This window comes from Somniosus microcephalus, chromosome 4 (genome assembly GCF_052327205.1).
Source record: "Somniosus microcephalus isolate GS21.2 chromosome 4, FLI_Smic_1.0, whole genome shotgun sequence".
Lineage (NCBI taxonomy): Eukaryota > Metazoa > Chordata > Chondrichthyes > Squaliformes > Somniosidae > Somniosus > Somniosus microcephalus.
The window spans coordinates 50,233,467-50,252,366 of NC_140990.1; the positions used below are offsets into that span (position 1 = coordinate 50,233,467).

The 18,900-nt window shown below is 47.3% G+C and overlaps 1 pseudogene across 1 annotated transcript in view; it reads left to right on the top strand.

Annotated features, from left to right (window-relative positions):
* Positions 1-6,502: 6,502 nt before the first annotated feature.
* LOC147118839 (uncharacterized) overlaps positions 6,503-18,900 on the top strand; it is a 21,202-nt pseudogene continuing 8,804 nt past the window's right edge. The window contains exons 1-2 of the transcript XR_015077959.1: positions 6,503-6,909; positions 7,641-8,529. The product of XR_015077959.1 is annotated as an uncharacterized LOC147118839 (transcript). The remainder of the gene's footprint in view (positions 6,910-7,640; positions 8,530-18,900) is intronic.

Genomic DNA, 18,900 nt, shown 5'->3' on the forward strand with positions numbered 1-18,900 from the left:
ACTCTCCCCCGTCCCGCACACTCTCCCCCGTCCCGCACAATCTTCCCCCATCCCACACACTCTTCCCCCGTCCCACACACCCTCCCCCGTCCCCCACACTCTCCCCCGTCCCACACACTCTCCCCCGTCCCGCACACTCTCCCCCGTCCCGCACACTCTCCCCCGTCCCGCACACTCTCCCCCGTCCCGCACACTCTCCCCCGTCCCGCACACTCTCCCCCGTCCCGCACACTCTCCCCCGTCCCGCACACTCTCCCCCGTCCCGCACACTCTCCCCCGTCCCGCACACTCTCCCCCGTCCCGCACACCCTCCCCCGTCCCACACACTCTCCCCCGTCCCGCACACTCTCCCCCGTCCCGCACACTCTCCCCCGTCCCACACACTCTCCCCCATCCCACACACTCTCCCCCGTCCCGCACACTCTCCCCCGTCCCGCACACTCTCCCCCGTCCCGCACACTCTCCCCCGTCCCGCACACTCTCCCCGTCACACACACTCTCCCCCGTCCCACACACTCTCCCCTTCCCACACATTCTCCCCCGTCCCACACACTCTCCCCCATCCCACACACTCTCCCCCCATCCCACACACTCTCCCCCGTCCCACACACTCTCCCCCGTCCCTCACACTCTCCCCCGTCCCACACACTCTCCCCCGTCCCACACATTTGCTGTTTGAAATCCAGATTCATCGCAGGCTCTGAATTTTCTCCCTTTCTCTCCTGAAGGTGCTGCGTGATGGTGGAGTTGAGCCCCAGTCACTGTTTTCCCTCCAGTACTTTGTCAAATGGTAATTCTGAGCTTGTGAGCCTATACAGTGAGCTGCCAGCATTTCTACCATGGGGAGCATCACAGCCACCATCCCTGGCTGATTCTGTCTGGCAAAGTTGAGGCCTATAGTAGCACAGCATCAACAAATTGCATTTACGTAGCGCCTTTAACATAGTAAAATATTCCAAGGTGGTTCGCAACAGTGGAATCAGTCAAAAATTGACACTGAGCCAAAGAAGGAGACATTAGAATTGGTGACTAAAAGCTTTGCCAAAAATCTTAAGGCCTAGGCAATTGAAGGAATGGCCACCAATGGTGGAGTAAAGGAAGTGGGGGTTGCACAAGAGGCCAGAGTTGGAGGAGCGCAGGGGTCTCTTGGTTTGTACGGCTGGAAGATGAGAATGAGCCCGACCAGTGCGGACCTGCGAGCGAGCAGCTGAGGAGTTTCAAAAACCGGCGGCAGTTGGGGAGCGGCGGCTGATTCAGCAAACGAGGCCCAACCAGAGCGGACCTGCGAGTGAGCAGCTGAGGAGTTTCAAAAACCGGCGGCAGTTGGGGAGCGGCGGCTGATTCAACGAACGAGGCCCAACCAGAGCGGACCTGCGAGCGAGCAGCTGAGGAGTTTCAAAAACGGGCGGCAGTTGGGGGGTGGCGGCTGATTCAACGAGCGAGGGGAGAGAGGTAAAAAGTAATCCAAGTGTGACATCACCAGAAAGCAGGTAAGTGATTGGTTGGTGAGTATTTCTTTCTTTCTCCTTTTGGTTACAAGCGTAAATTCTGTGGTTTATATTTTCTAGGGTCTCTGTCATGTAGTGGGGACAGTTGGTAAATAAGCACCCTAGAGTATATCTTTAACTGGTGGTATTGAATTAATTTAAATTAATTAAAGGGGTAAGTCATGCCAGGAGAGCCCAGCCCCGTGTTATGCTCCTCTTGCTCTATATGGGAATTCAGGGACGCTGCCAGTGTCCCTGATGACCACGTGTGCCAGAAATGCATCCAGCTGCAGCTACTAATGGGCCATATTGAGGCGCTGGAGCTGTGGATGGATGGGTTGTGGAGCATTCATGATGCTGAGAGAGTCATGGATAACACATATAGTGAGTTGGTCACACCGCAGGGTAGGGCTGCACAGGCAGAAGGGACATGGGTGACCATCAGGCAGAGCAGTAGAGGCAGGCAGGGAGTGCAGGGGACCCCTGTGGCCATCCCCCTTTCAAACAGGTGTACCAATTTGGATACTGTTGAGGGGGATGACTTACCAGAGGAAGGCAGCAGCAACCAACTTCCTGGCACCAGGGGTGCTTCTGCTGCTCAGGAAGGGAGGAAAAAGAGTGGGAGAGCAATAGTGGTAGGGGATTCTATCGTAAGGGGAACAGATAGGCGTTTCTGTGGCCGTAGACGTGACTCCAGGATGGTTTGTTGCCTCCCTGGTGCCAGGGTCAAGGATGTCACTGAATGGCTGCAGGGCATTCTGAAGGGGGAGGGTGAACAGGCAGAGGTCGTGGTTCACATTGGGACTAACGACATGGGTAGGAAGAGGGATGAGGTCCTGCAGCAAGAATTTAGGGAGCTGGGTAGCAGATTAAAGAGAAGGACCTCAAAGGTTGTAATCTCTGGATTACTCCTGGTGCCACATGCTAGTGAGTATAGGAATAGGAGGATAGAGCAGATGAATGCATGGCTAAAGAGTTGGTGCAGGAGGGAGGGCTTTAGTTTCCTGGATCATTGGCCTGCTTCTGGGGAATGTGGGACTTGTACAAGTCAGACGGGTTGCACCTGAACCAGAGCGGGACAAACATCCTTGCGGGGAGGTTTGCTCGCACTGTTCGGGGGGGTTTAAACTAAAATGGCAGGGGGTTGGAAACCTGAGCAGGGAGACAGAGGAAAGGAAAACAGGGATAAAAGCAAAAGATAGGAAGGAGAAAAACAAAAGTGGCAGTCAGAGAAATCAACGGTTTAAATCAAACATGGCCACAATAAATAATAATTCTAATAGGTCTAAGAGTGTTAAAAAAACAAGCCTGATGGCTTTGTGTCTTAATGCGAGGAGCAGTTGTAATAAGGTGGATGAATTGGCTGCGCAAATAGAGGTAAACTAATATGATTTGGTTGGGATTACGGAAACGTGGCTCAAGGATGGCCAAGACTGGGAACTCAACATCCAGGGGTATTCGATATTCAGGAAAGATAGGCAAAAAGGAAAGGGAGGAGGGGTAGCATTACTGGTTAAAGAAGGGATTAATACAATTGTAATGAAGGATATTAGCTCTGATGAGGTGGAATCTGTATGGGTAGAATTGAGAAATACCAAGGGGAAAAAAACATTAGTGGGAGTGCTTTATAGACCTCCAAACAGTAAGGCGGAGGTTGGGGATGGCATTAAAAGGGAAATTAAAGATGTGTGCAATAAGGGCACAGCAGTCATCATGGGTGACTTTAATCTACATATAGATTGGGCCAACCAAATTAGTAACAATACTGTGGAGGAGGAATTCCTGGAGTGTTTACGGGATGGCTTCCTGGACCAATATGTCGAGGAACCAACCAGAGATCAGGCCATCTTAGACTGGGTATTATATAATGAGAAAGGATTAATTAGCAATCTTGTTGTACGAGGCCCCTTGGGTCGGAGCGATCATAATATGATCAAATTCTTCATTAAGATGGAGAATGAAGTATTTGACTCAGAGACTAGGGTCCTGAATTTAAATAAAGGAAACTATGATGATCTGAGGAGCGAGTTGGGTAGGATTGATTGGGACATGGCACTCAAAGGATTGACGGTGGATAGGCAATGGCAAACATTCAAAGACCGAATGGATGAGCTGCAGAATTTGTTCATCCCAGTTTGGCATAAAAATAAAACAGAAAAGGTGACTCAACCGTGGCTAACAAGGGAAATTAGGGATAGCATAAGATCCAAGGAGAGGACATATAAATTGGCTGGAAAAAGCAATAATCCTGAGGACTGGGAGCAATTTAGGATTCAACAAAGGAGGACAAAGGGATTAATTAAGAAAGGGAAAATAGAATATGAGAGTAAGCTTGCAGGGAACATAAAAACTGACTGTAAAAGCTTTTATAGATATGTGAAGAGAAAAAGATTGGTGAAGTCAAGCGTAGGTCCCTTACAGTCAGAATCAGGGGAACTTATAATGGGAAACAAGGAAATGGCAGACCAACTAAATACATACTTTGGTTCTGTCTTCACAAAGGAGGACACAAATAACCTCCCAGAGATGCCGGGGAACATAACGTCTAATGAGAGGGAGGGACTGAAAGAAATCAGTATCTGTAGGGAAATGGTGTTAGGAAAATTGATGGGACTGAAAGCCGATAAATCCTCAGGGCCTGATGGTCTACATCCCAGGGTACTTAAGGAAGTGTCCCTAGAGATAGTAGATGCATTGCTGGTCATCTTCCAGAACTCAATAGACTCTGGAACAGTACCCATGGATTGGAGGGTAGCTAATGTTACCCCACTATTCAAAAAAGGTGGTAGAGAAAAAGTGGGGAATTATAGACCGGTAAGCCTGACATCGGGAGTGGGGAAAATGCTAGAGTCTATTATAAATGATGTAATAGCAGAGCACTTGGAAAGCAGTGACAGGATCGGACAAAGTCAACATGGATTTACAAAAGGTAAATCATGCTTGACTAATCTACTGGAATTTTTTGAGGATGTAACTGATAAATAGATAAGGGAGAACCAGTGGATGTGGTGTATTTGGACTTTCAGAAGGCTTTCGATAAGGTCCCACATAAGAGATTGGTGTGCAAAATTAAGGCACAAGGGATTGGGGGCAAGGTATTGACTTGGATAGAGAACTGGTTGGCGGACAGAAAGCAAAGAGTTGGAATAAACGGGTCATTTTCCGAGTGGCAGGCAGTGACTAGTGGGGTACCGCAAGGATCGATCCTAGGACCCCAGCTGTTCACAATATATATTAATGATCTGGACGAGGGAATTGGATGTAATATCTCCAAATTTGCAGACGACACAAAGCTGGGTGGGAGGTTAAGCTGTGAGGAGGATGTCGTGAAACTCCAATATGATTTGGACAGGTTGGGTGATTGGGCAGAAACATGGCAAATGCACTATAATGTGGATAAATGTGAGGTTATCCACTTTGGTGGCAAAAACAGGAAGGCAGATTATTATTTGAATGGCAATAGATTGGGAGAAGGGGAAGTGCAACGAGACCTGGGTGTTATTGTGCACCAGTCGCTGAAGGTAAGCATGCAGGTGCAGCAGGCGGTTAAGAAGGCAAATGGCATGTTGGCCTTCGTAGCAAGAGGGTTTGAGTACAAGAACAAGGATGTCTTGCTGCAGTTGTACAGGGCCTTGGTGAGACCACACCTTGAGTATTGTGTGCAGTTTTGGTCACCTTACCTGAGGAAGGACGTTCTTGCCATGGAGGGAGTGCAGCGAAGATTCACCAGGCTGATACCTGGGATGGCAGGAATGACATACGAGGAGAGATTGTGTCGATTGGGCTTATACTCACTGGAGTTTAGAAGATTGAGAGGGGATCTCATCGAAACCTATAAAATTCTGTCAGGTCTGGACAGACTAGATGCAGAAAGGATGTTTCTGATGGCCGGGGAGTCCAGAACCAGGGGTCATAGTCAAAGGATAAGGGGTAAGCCATTTAGGACAGAAATGAGGAGGAATTTCTTCACCCAGAGAGTGGTGAACCTGTTGAATTCTCTGCCACAGAGGGCGGTGGAGGCCAGTTCATTAAAGATATTCAAGAAAGAGTTGGATATGTTTCTTGAGGCTAAAGGAATCAAGGGATATGGGGAGAAGGCAGGGACAGGGTACTGAATTTGGATGATCAGCCATGATCTCATTGAATGGCAGAGCAGGCTCGAAGGGCCGAATGGCCTACTCCTGCTCCTATCTTCTATGTTTCTATGTAAAAAGCTGAAGCCACCAAAATAGAAAGCAGTCTCCCCCAGTACAGAATGTGGCTCACTACTAACAGGAAGGATGTTACTTTAACTACTATAGGTGTAGAGAGGTGAACCATTGTGCTTGTGTCAGGCCGTGGCTCAGTTGGTAGCACCCTCACCTTTGAGTCAGTAATGGCTTGTGGGGTCAAGTTCCCACTCCTGAGACTTGAGCTCAGAAATGTAGGCTGACTCTCCAGTGCGGTACTGAGCTGCTGCACTGCTAGAGGTGCTGCCTTTTAGATGAGATGTTAAACCGAGATCCCGTCTGCTCTTTTGAATGGACGTAAAAGATCCCAGGGCACTGTTTCGAAGAAGAGCAGGGGAGTTATCCCCGTTCTCCTGGCCAATATTTATCCCTCAATCAACATCACAGAAACAGATTATCTGGTCATTATCACATTGCTGTTTGTGGGAGCTTGCTGTGTGCAAATTGGCTGCTACGTTTCCTACATTATAACAGTGACTATACTTCAAAAGTACTTAATTGGCTGTAAAGCACTTTGGGACGTCCGCTGGTCGTGAAAGGCGCTATATAAATGCAAGTCTTTCTTTCTCTAAATATCACAGAGGCACAATGAGGGAAATCAATCTCTGTACCTTTAACTAACAGCGACATGAAGCGAGGGAAATGAATGAGCTTTAAACACCTGGTCCACTTGGCACTGAAGTGTCTGAAACTCAGAATTGGAACGCCAGGGAAATGCAATACTGAACATGGCGGATGCCGTTACCCAGAGTGCCCCGCGAGGCTGAATACGGCTTATGTCCATCAGCAGGGGCGCAGCGCGCAGGCGCGGGAAGGGCTGGTCCCCGGAGAGCGCCTTCCTGCGCGGAGCATGCGCGGTGCGGCTGCAGGACACTGAGCGGGGCCGAGCGCGGCCTCAGCAACACCGAGTGCGCGTCTCAGGCCCCGAATCAGAGCGGCCGGGCCCGGGCACCAGGAAACCCAGGGTGCAGCGCCTCCCCCAGACAGGAGAAACCACAACTGGATCGACACAGCAGAACCGCCAATGCAGAGCCGGCTTGTATCAGGGCGGGTGCTGGATGCGGAAGTCGGTCCCTGGCCGCCTGTGTAGGTCTTTTTGTTGCTTCAGTTTGAGCTGGAGTGGAGATGGAGGAGAAGCTGCTGGGTTTAACCCCCAGGACTTCTGAGCCCAGGAGGACCCAACAATTTCCAATGTGAGACTGTCAAGGAAGGTGGATTCTGGGGGAGATTTGGTTGTTAAACAGACACTGTCCCTACAATGTAAAAGATTATTGTTTTAGGAACAAGTATTTCTGTTAGAGGCTTTTAATCCGTTTTACATCTACAGATTTTAAAAATTAATTCTTGGGATATGGGCATTGCTAACAAGGCCAGCATATGTTGCCAATCCCCAGTGTCCTGTTGAGGAGGGGGTGGTGGGCCTTCTTCTTGAACTGCTGCAGTCCGTGTGGTGAAGGTACTCCCACAATGCCAGGAGTTACCAGATTTTGACTCAGCAATGAACGGTGATATTTGTCCAAGTCAGGATGGTGTGTGACTGGGAGGGGAACTTGGTGGTGATTGTGTTCCCATGTACCTGCTTCCCTTGTCCTTCTACGAGTTGGAGGTTGTGGGTTTGGGAGGTTTTGTCAAAGTTGTATAAAGTCTCTCTCCTTCGAGCCCTCGCCCTCTCTCTCTCTCTCTCTCCTCCCATAGAGGCCAGAGTCGTGTGTCGGCCCAGACTGGTGGCAGGTTACCTGCCCTGAAGGACATCAGTGAACCAGATGGGTTTTTACGACAATCCGGCAGTTTTCATGGTCACTTTTTTCTGGTGCCGACCCCACAAATGACCTGATTCATTGAGCTCAATTTCACAACTTGCCTTTGTTGTTTTTGTGGGTTCTCTCTCACGCTCCCTTTTTCCTGTTTTAAATTCATTTTACAGGATATTAGAAAGGGAGGATTTGAAGACGGGAGACTCAAACAAAACCTCACATCAAGATCTGACAGAGTCACTTGATTCATTGGGACCTGAATATCATCAGCCTTTGAACATGGAAGCAAAAAGCACCGTTCACAGTGGGGAGAAACCGTACACGTGTTCTCAATGTGGACGAGGCTTCAGTCGATCATCTGGCCTGTCGAGACACAAACGCAGTCACACCGGGGAGAAACCGTGTAAATGTGGAGACTGTGGGAAGGGATTCAGTTACCCGTTTGAGCTGGAAATTCATCGACGCAGTCACACCGGGGAGACACTGTTCACCTGTTCCGAGTGTGGGAAGGGATGCACTCATTCCTCTGCCCTGCTGAAACACCGGCGAGTTCACACTGACAAGAGACCTTTTAAATGCCCGGACTGCGGGAAGTGCTATAAAAGTTCCGGGGAACTGACATGCCATCAACGTGTTCACACTGATGAGAGACCGTTCAGGTGCTCTCACTGCGGGACTGGGTTCAGGCGATCATCTGACCTCACTGTACACCAGCGCACCCACACTGGGGAGAGGCCATTCACCTGCTCCGTGTGTGGGAAGGGATTCACTCAGTCATCCCAGCTTACTAAACACCAGCTTGTTCACACTGATGAGAGACCTTTTAAATGTTCTGACTGTGAGAAGAGCTTTAAAAGCAAAAAGGATCTGCTGACACACCAGCGAGTTCACACTGGGGAGAGGCCGTTCACCTGCTCCATGTGTGGGAAGGGATTCGCTCATTCAACCCAACTACTGAAACACCAGCATGTTCACACTGGGGAGAGGCCGTTCACCTGCTCTGTGTGTGGGAAGAGATTCATTGATTCATCCAACCTGCTGAGACACCAGCGAGTTCACATGTGCCTGCATGGGTTGGATTCTGCTGTTATTGTTGCTGTTAATCACATCCAGGACTGAACCGTGTTCATTCTGACAGTTGGGGTTTGTTTCTGCTGATGTTAATAACCCCTATAACTGGGCTGGAATTTAATATTCTGGAGATGTTATACTGAGGCCCCATCTGCCCTCTCAGGTGGATGTAAAATATCCCATGGCGCTATTTCGAAGAAGAGCAGGGGAGTTATCCCCGGTGTCCTGGTCAATATTTATCCTTCAATCAACATAACAAAAAAAATAAGATTACCTAGACATTATCATGTTGCTGTTTGTGGGAGCTTGTTGTATGCAAATTGGCTGCCACATTACAACAGTGACTCCACTTCAAAAGTACTTCATTGCCTATAAAGCGCTTTTGGATGTCCTGAGGTCGTGAAAGGCGCTATATAAATGCAAGTCTTTCTTTTATATATGTCAAATAATCAGCTTTGTTTAAAACACATTTTTGTAGATTTTCTTCTTTCCCACCTGAGTGTTTAGCATCACCTGGCTGGAGCTCAGAAAGGACAATCTGGGGGAGGATCGTACGGCGGGAACAGAACTCCAGCCTGGACACAGTCCTTCAGGGCCACACTGAGAGGGGCAAACGGCACTTTGGTCTTTCTCGTCTCTCTTCACTGACAGCAAAGTCCCCGTGTGAGTTAATCTTGAGGCCTGTAAGAAATGTGTCCCAGCCGCTCTCTTCCATGGTTCAGAGCTCCTATACACTGAACAGAAGGCTCCTTTACAACTGTGTTTAGAGTCAGGAAGAACAACGGTGAATGCTGGAAACGTGCTGTCAAATCAGAGATTGGTGTAAAACTGCAATCTGCTCCTGACTGAAAGTGAAACGGCAGGTTTAAGTTTCTAGTCTAAAAATCACAGGTAATTATTCCACGAAAATTTAACATGATTGTCTGACAGTCCTGAGTCTACCATTTTAAGGCAGGCATTAACCCATTTAATCTAAACCCGTTTAAAATAAATTAGTTAAAGCCTACATTAAAATAGCAGATGGAGGAGTTCACAGGAGCCTGTTAACTGCTGGTACAATTATACAACAGACATTTGATCTCCAGATAAAGAAGGACCTGCAGCGTGTTTCCAGGAATTCCCTGTTTTATTGATGTGTGTGTGTTAGACACCAGGATAACTAAAAATACACGACCCGTAACATCCACGGGGGTGCGATCCCGACAGTTGCTCTGGGATCACTCCCGCTGTGGAACTCCACCACTGACCCTGCTGAAGGTTGTAGGCTCAGGGAGTGGGGCCTCCAGGAGTGGACGGTAAGAAAGCTGGGCTTTATTAGAAGATCAGATTTAATATGAAATAGAGTCATAAAAGTAAAGTCTTGCCTTGTTTTATATACATGTATGTTTAATATTAGTGGACTTTGTATTAAAGACTCGTGTCTAGTGAACTATTAGCTTGTAATCACCTCAGACAGAACAGGCTCCAATTATCCCTTTTAAGCTGAAACAGACCTCGTGTGAACAGAACCAGCAGAGCTGAGAACTCTGCCTGTGTGGACTGAGCGGAACCGTGAAGGCTATTTGTTTCTTGAAATGCCCCAGTAAAAGCAAACTCTGACATTGTTCTGACTCGCAGATTCCTCGTAGCTCCAATGAACAGGAAGCGGTTACTCGATGAACCCTAAACAGCCATCCAATGGAATGCTTTGTTTGATGAATGTCTTTCAGCTCAATGGTTTGATTGGCTGAGGGAACCAGGGTCACATGGGCTGTACCTGATTGGGCTTTAAATACAGGAACAGTTTGCAGCTTAGGTCAGAGAGCACCCCGGGAAGAAGAAAGCTGATGGCTACAGCCAAGGTGGATCATCCTTCGGGCTGTCCCTGGAGAGGGAGCATGCGGTGTCCGCCGGGACGCTGGAGGCCTTCCGTGACCGGTGGGCACCGGAGGGACTGGAGTCAATTGTCAACACCAGCAACAGTATTCGGATCTGATTTAATTAAAATTTGGAGTTGATTGTTTGTATCTCTTTAAAAAGGGGGCCCGCTCGGTAATGTGACATCAATTGAAGACAATGTCATTCTAATTGGCCTTTTAAAAGAGTCGAACATCCTTTTGTGCCTCCCAGGCTTGGCAATTATCAAAGTCTGAGTTCATGGATACAGCTTGTTAGATTATGAGTCTTGCTATATAAATGTAATATTGTAAGAATATTACAAATGCATTCCTTTGTAGAATCTCCCATATGAATATTTTGCACTCATTTAGTATAGGAGTTGTATTATTGTGGAATCTACATATTAAAAATAAATCCAGTGCTTGGGGAGTAAGGTGTGTGGAGTGTTTCATTGGAGATCTTGAACTCAACTAGGAATAGCATAAAAGCTCATGAGGATTGTAAGCAACTTCAGTCTGACATACACTGGAGATTGGTGTCAGTGACTGTGGGGTTGGTTTATATCAGACAGGAGATTGGTGTCAGCGATTGGGGTTGGTTTATATCAGACAGGAGGAGATTGGTGTCAGTGACTGTGGGGCTGGTTTATATCAGACAGGAGGAGATTGGTGTCAGTGACTGTGGGGTTGGTTTATATCAGACAGGAGGAGATTGGTGTCAGTGATTGGGGTTGGTTTATATCAGACAGTAGATTGGTGTCAGTGACTGTGGGGCTGGTTTATATCAGACAGGAGGAGATTGGTGTCAGTGACTGTGGGGTTGGTTTATATCATAAGAACATAAGAAATAGGAGCAGGAGTAGGCCAATCGGCCCCTCGAGCCTGCTCCGCCATTCAATAAGATCATGGCTGATCTGATCCTAACCGCCAATCTACTATCACAGAACCATCTCCTGAATCTAACAGAATTAGACACACGAAATAGGAGCAGGATCAGGCTACATGGCCCCTGGGCCCGCTCCGCTACCCACAGGGCCATGACCGATCCGAACCTAGACTCATGTCCAAATTCCTGCCCGCTCCCCGTAACCCTTAATTCCCTTTACTTCTAGGAAACTGTCTATTTCTGTTTTAAATTTATGTAATGATGTAGCTTCTACAGCTTTTTGAGGCAGCATATTCCATGGACCTACCACCCTCTGAGTGAAGTAGTTCCTCCTCATCTCAGTTTTGAAAGAGCAGCCCCTTATTCTAAGACTATGCCCCCTAGTTCTAGTTTCACCCATCATCGGGAACATTCTCCCAGCATCCACCCGATCCAACCCCTTCACAATCTTATATGTTTCAATAAGATCGCCTCTCATTCTTCTGAACTCCAATGAGTAGAGTCCCAATCTACTCAACCTCTCCTCATATGTCCATCCCCTCATCCCCGGGATTAACCGAGTGAACCTTCTTTGTACTGACTCGAGAGCAAGTATGTCTTTTCTTAAGTATGGACACTAAAACTGTATGCAGTATTCCAGGTGTGGTCTCACCAATACCTTGTACAACTGAAGCAATACCTCCCTGTTTTTATATTCTATCCCCCTAGCAATGAAAGCCAACATTCCATTGGCCTTCTTAATCACTTGCTGCACCTGTATACTAACCTTTTGAGTTTCATGCACCAGGACCCCCAGATCCCTTTGTACTTCAGTACTTTCCAGTTTCTTGCCATTAAGGTAATAACTTGCTCTACGATTTTTCCTGCCAAAGTGCATAACCTCACACTTTCCAGTATTGTGTTCCATCTGCCAAATCTCTGCCCACTTACTTAGCCTGTCTATGTCCCCTTGCATGTTTTTTATGTCCTCACTCACTACTTTCCCCCCCATCTTAGTATCATCTGCAAACTTTGATATGTTACACTCGGTCCCCTCCTCCAAATCGTTAATATAGATTGTAAAGAGTTGGGGACCCAGCACCGACCCCTGCGGAACACCACTAGTTACTGATTGCCAGTCTGAGAATGAACCGTTTATCCCAACTCTCTGCCTTCTGTTAGATAGCCAATCCTCTATCCATGCCAGAATATTACCCCCAATCCTGTGATTTTTTTATCTTAAGCAATAATCTTTTGTGTGGCACCTTGTCAAATGCCTTTTGGAAGTCTAAATACACTACGTCAACTGGTTCCCCTTTATCCACCCTATATGTTACTTCCTCAAAGAACTCCAGCAAATTTGTCAAACATGACTTCCCCTTCATAAAACCATGCTGACTTTGTCCTATTAAATTATGATTATCCAAATGTCCTGTTACTGTCTCCTTAATAATGGACTCCAAAATTTTACCTACCACAGATGTTAGGCTAACCGGTCTATAGTTTCCAGCCTTCTGTCTACTGCCCTTTTTAAATAAGGGTGTTACATTAGCAGTTTTCCAGTCTGCCGGGACCTTTGCCGAGTCCAGGGAGTTTTGGAAAATTATTACCAATGCATCCACAATCCCTACCGCCACTTCCCTCAAGACCCTAGGATGTAAGCCATCCGGTCCAGGTGATTTATCCGCCTTGAGTCCCATTATTTTACCGAGTACCACTTCCTTAGTGATTTTGATCATGTTTAGCTCCTCCCCCCCTATAGCCCCCTGTTTGTCCAGTGTTGGGATATTCTTAGTGTCCTCTACTGTAAAGACTGATACAAAATATTCATTCAGTGTTTTTGCCATCTCCATATTTCCCACCATTAATTTGCCGGTCTCATCCTCTAAGGGACCAACATTTACTTTAGCCACCCTTTTTCTTTTTATAAAGCTTTAAAAACTCTTACTATCTGTTTTTATATTTTTTGCTAATTTACTTTCATAATCTATCTTCCCTTTCTTTATTAATCTTTTTGTTATTTTTTGCTGTCTTTTAAAGTTTTCCCAATCCTCTATCCACCCACTAGATTTGGCTACCTTATATGCCCTTGTTTTTAGTTGAATACTATCCTTAATTTCTTTACTTAGCCACGGATGGCTGTCTTTTCTTTTACACCCTTTTCTTCTCAGTGGAATATATATTTTTTGGAAGTTGTAAAATAACTCCTTAAATGTACACCACTGATCATGTATCGTCTTACCCTTTAATCTATTTTCCCAATCCACTCCACTCAATTCCGCTCTCATACCTTCATAGTCTCCTTTATTCAAGCTTAGCAAGCTTGTTTGAGATCCAACCTTCTCACCCTCTAATTGAATATGGAATTCAACCATGTTATGGTCATTCATTCCAAGGGGATTCTTTACTAGGACATTTTTAATTAATCCTGTCTCGTTACACAGGACCAGATCTAAGGTTGCTTGCCCCCTGGTCGGTTCAGTTACATACTGCTCAAGAAACCCATCCCTAATACACTCAATGAACTCATCCTCAAGGCAGCCCTGCCCAATTTGATTTGTCCAATTAATATGATAGTTAAAATCCCCCATAATTATAGATGTTCCCTTATTACAAGCCTCAACTATTTCCTGATTGATACTCCGTCCAACAGAGTTGCCACTGTTCGGAGGCCTATAGACTACGCCCACTAGTGATTTTTTCCCCTTATTATTCCTTATCTCCACCCAAACTGTTTCATTATCCTGATCTTTTGACCCAATATCATTTCTCTGTATTACAGTGATTCCTTCCTGTATTAACATAGCCACCCCACCTCCCCTTCCTTCCTGCCGGTCCTTCCTGATCGTTAAATAACCTGGTATGTTTAATTCCCAGGCATTGTCACCCTGCAGCCATGTTTCTGTAATGGCCACAAGATCATACCCATATGTAGTTATTTGTGCCATTAACTCGTCTATTTTGTTATGAATGCTACGTGCATTCAGATAGAGAACTTTCAAATATGTTTTGTGACACTTAGTTCCTGCTTTTGCCCTTTTTATTACTTTACCTTTTACTCCATACCTTCTGCCCCTTCCTGACATGCTCTGGTTTTTAATTTCCCCACTGCTACCTAAGTCTATGACCTTCTCTGTTGTCATTTTTATTATTTGCTCTCTAGGAACCTCCCCACCACTAGTTAGTTTAAAGCCCTCTCTACAGCCCTAGTTATATGATCCGCCAGGACTCTAACCCCAGCACTGGCCAAGTGAAGCCCGTCCCAACGGAACAGCTCCCTCCTGCCCCAGTACTGGTGCCAGTGTCCCAGGAAGCAAAACCCATTTCTCCCATACCAGTCTTTGAGCCACGCATTTAACTCTCTAATTTTATTTGTCCTAGCCAAATTCGCTCACGGCTCAGGTAATAATCCAGAGATTATTACCCTTGAGGTTCTGTCTTTTAATTTGACCCCTAGCTGCTCATACTCCTTTAACAGAACCGGCTTCCTAGTCCTATCTATGTCGTTTGTACCAACATGGACCACAACAACTGGATCCACCCCCTCCCACTGCAAGTTTCTTTCCAGCCCAGAGGAGATGTCCTTAACCCTGGCACCGGGTAGGCAACACAGCCTACGGGACTCTCGCTCTCGGCTGCAGAGAACGCTATCTATCCCCCTAATAATACTATCCCCTACCACTACAACATTTCTATTTACTCCCCCCTCTTGAATGGCCCCCCGCTCCACGGTGCTGTGGCCAGGTTGCTCATCCTCCCTGCAGTCCCTGCTCCTGTCCCCACAGGGAGTAAGAACCTCGAACCTGTTGGACAAGAGCAAGGGCTGCGGCTCCTCCAACACTACCTCCTGGATCCCCGTACCTGCCTCACTCGTAGTCACACCGTCCTGTCCCTGACCATGGGCTACATCTGAGTTAATTAGCTTCATAGGTGTGACCACCTCCTGATACACAGAGTCCAGGTACTTCTCAGACAGGAGGAGATTGGTGTCAGTGACTGTGGGGCTGGTTTATATCAGACAGGAGGAGATTGGTGTCAGTGACTGGGGTTAAGAACATATGAAATAGGAGTAGGAGTGGGCCATACGGCCCCTCAAGCCTGCTCCGCCATTCAATAAGATCATGACTGATCATCGACCTCAACTGCACTTTCCCGCCCGATCTCCGTATCCCTTGATTCCCCTAGAGTCCAACAATCTATCTCTCTCAGCCTTGAATATACTCAAAGACTCAGCATTCACAGCCCTCTGGGGCAGAGAATTCCAAAGATTCACAACCCTCTGAGTGAAGAAATTTCTCCTCATCTCAGTCTTGAATGGTCGACCCCTTATCCTGAGACTCTGCCCCCGAGTTCTGGACACTCCAACCAGGGGAAACAACTTCTCAGCATCTACCCTGTCAATCCCCCTCAGAATCTTGTATGTTTCAATGAGATCACCTCTCATTCTTCTAAACTCCAGAGAGTCTATCACACAGGAGATTAGTGTAAATGCAGTGAAATCTCTGGCAAGGTTTATCCCTGTGAAAATTTTGCTGAATAGTCAGGAATGTGGGTACTGGGGATCTCCTATGTAAATAATTGCAGAATCACAGAGGGATCTTTACTTACATTCTAAACTGTGCTGTACCTGCCCTGGGAGTGTTTGATGGGACAGTGCAGAGGGAGCTTTACTCTGTATCTAACCCGTGCTGTACCTGCCCTGGGAGTGTATGATGGGACAGTGTAGAGGGAGCTTTACTCTGTATCTAACCCGTGCTGCACCTGCCCTGGGAGTGTTTGATGGGACAGTGTAGAGGGAGCTTTACTCTGTATCTAACCCGTGCTGCACCTGCCCTGGGAGTATTTGATGAGACAGAGTAGAGGGAGCTTTACTTTGTAACTAACCCGTGCTGTACCTGTCCTGGGAGTGTTTGATGAGACAGAGTAGAGGGAGCTTTACTCTGTATTTAACCCGTGCTGTACCTGCCCTGGGAGTGTTTGATGGAACAGTGTAGAGAGAGCTTTACTTTGTATCTAACCCGTGCTGTACCTGCCCTGGGAGTGTTTGATGGGACAGTGTAGAGGGAGCTTTACTCTGTATCTAACCCGTGCTGTACCTGCCCTGGGAGTGTTTGATGGGACAGTGTAGAGGGAGCTTTACTTTGTATCTAACCTGTGCTGTACCTGCCCTGGGAGTGTTTGATGGGACAGTTTAGAGGGAGCTTTACTCTGTATCTAACCCGTGCTGTACCTGCCCTGGGAGTGTGTGATGGGACAGTGCAGAGGGAGCTTTACTCTGTCTCTAACCTGTGCTGTACCTGCCCTGGGAATGTTTGATGGGACAGTGTAGAGAGAGCTTTACTCTGTATCTAACCTGTGCTGTACCTGCCCTGGGAGTGTTTGATGGGACAGTGTAGAGGGAGTTTTACTCTGTATCTAACCCAAAGATGATAGAATATAAAGCCGTCAGCTTCTTAATAGAGTATTAAAGTTGGTGACACTGGACACATGAACCTGCAAGTTAATAAGACGAGGCATTAGCTAGAATCTTACACCCTAACTCTCTCTGCTCCTCCTTTCAAAGTTTTCCATTTCATGTACATTTCCTGTATTTCTTCCTCCTAAATCTATTACCTCAGACATCTCCAGCCTGAAGAACATCCATTAACCACTACTCTCTGTTCTCTGCCCTTTACCCAACTTCCTCTCCACGCTGCCCCATTCCCTTTCATACCTTGGGCCTTAATTTGATCAACAAGCCTCCTGTCCGGCACCTTACCAAACACCTTTTGACAATCCATCTCCACAACACCCACTGCATTTCCTTCATCCCCAGCATCGAAGCTCTGTCCACGCTCAATCAGCTCCGATGGACGGGTCACATTGTCCGCATGCCCGATACGAGACTCCCAAAACAAGCGCTCTACTCGGAGCTCCGGCACGGCAAGAGAGCCCCAGGTGGGCAGAGGAAACGCTTCAAGGACACCCTCAAAGCCTCCTTGAAAAAGTGCAACATCCCCACCGACACCTGGGAATCCCTGGCCCAAGACCGCACAAAGTGGAGGAGAAGCATCCGGGAAGGCGCCTAACACCTCAAGTCTCTTCGCCGGGAGCAAGCGGAAGACAAGCGCAAGGAGCGCAAGGAGCGCACATCAACCCAAGCTCCCCACCCACCCGCCCCTTCAACCACTGTCTGCCCCACCTGTGACAGAGACTGTAGGTCCCGCATTGGACTAATCAGTCACCTGCGAACTCATTTTTAATGTGGAAGCGTCATCCTCGGTCCGAGGGACTGCCTAAGAAGACTTTCCTTCCCCACTATACTGAGTGCGACCCCCAGCCCAATTATAAACATAGAAACATAGAAGATAGGAGCAGAATAGGCCATTCGAGCCTGCTCCGCCATTCAATGCGATCATGGCTGATCATCCAAATTCAGTACCCTGTCCCTGCTTTCTCCCCATATCCCTTGATCCCTTTAGCTTTAAGAAATATATCCAACTCCTTCTTGAATATATTTAATGAATTGGCCGCTACTGCCTTCTGTGGTAGAGAATTCCACAGGTTCACCACTCTCTTGGTGAAGAAATTCCTCCTTATCTCTTTCCTAAATGGCTTACCCCTTATCCTTAGACTGTGACCCCTGGTTCTGGACTCCCTGACCATCGGGAACATCCTTCCAGCATCTAGTCTGTCTAGTCCTGTTAGAATTTTATAAGTTTCGATGAGATCCCCTCTCATTCTTCTAAACTCCAGCGAGTCCTGGAATTTCGATCGCCTAGATGGGTCGGAGAGGAATTTCCCAGATTTTTTCTCCAAATTGGCCATTGGGTCTTTATCTGGTTTTTCGCCTCTCCCGGGAGATCACATGGGTTCGGGTGGATGCAGAGTGATAGAAGATTTGAGGTTAGGATCAGATCAGCCATGATCTTATTGAATGGTGGAGCAGGCTCGAGGGGCCGATTGGCCTACTCCTGCTCCTATTTCTTATGTTCTTATGTTCTTATGAGTACAAGCCCAATTGACCCAATCTCTCTTCATACGTCATTCCTGCCATCCCAGGTATCAGCCTGGTGAATCTTCGCTGCACTCCTTCCGTGGCAAGAACATCCTTCCTCAGATAAGGCGACCAGAACTGCACACAATACTCAAGATGTGGTCTCACCAAGGCCCTGTACAACTGCAGCAAGACATCCTTGTTCCTGTACTCAAACCCTCTCGCTACGAAGGCCGACATACCATTTGCCTTCTTAACTGCCTGCTGCACCTGCATGCTTACCTTCAGCGACTGGTGCACAAGGACACTCAGGTCTCGTTGCACTTCCCCTTCTCCCAATCTATTGCCATTCAGATAATAATCTGCCTTCTTGTTTTTGACACCAAAGTTGATAACCTCACATTTATCCACGTTATATTGCATCTGCCATGCTTCTGCCCAATCACCCAACCTGTCCAAATCATACTGGAAATTCTTGGCATCCTCCTCACAGCACACACGCCCACCCAGCTTTGTGTCGTCTGCAAACTTGGAGATATTACATCCAATTCCCTCGTCCAGATCATTAATATATATTGTGAATAGCTGGGGTCCAAGGACCGATCCCTGCGGTACCCCGCTAGTCACTGCCTGCCACTCAG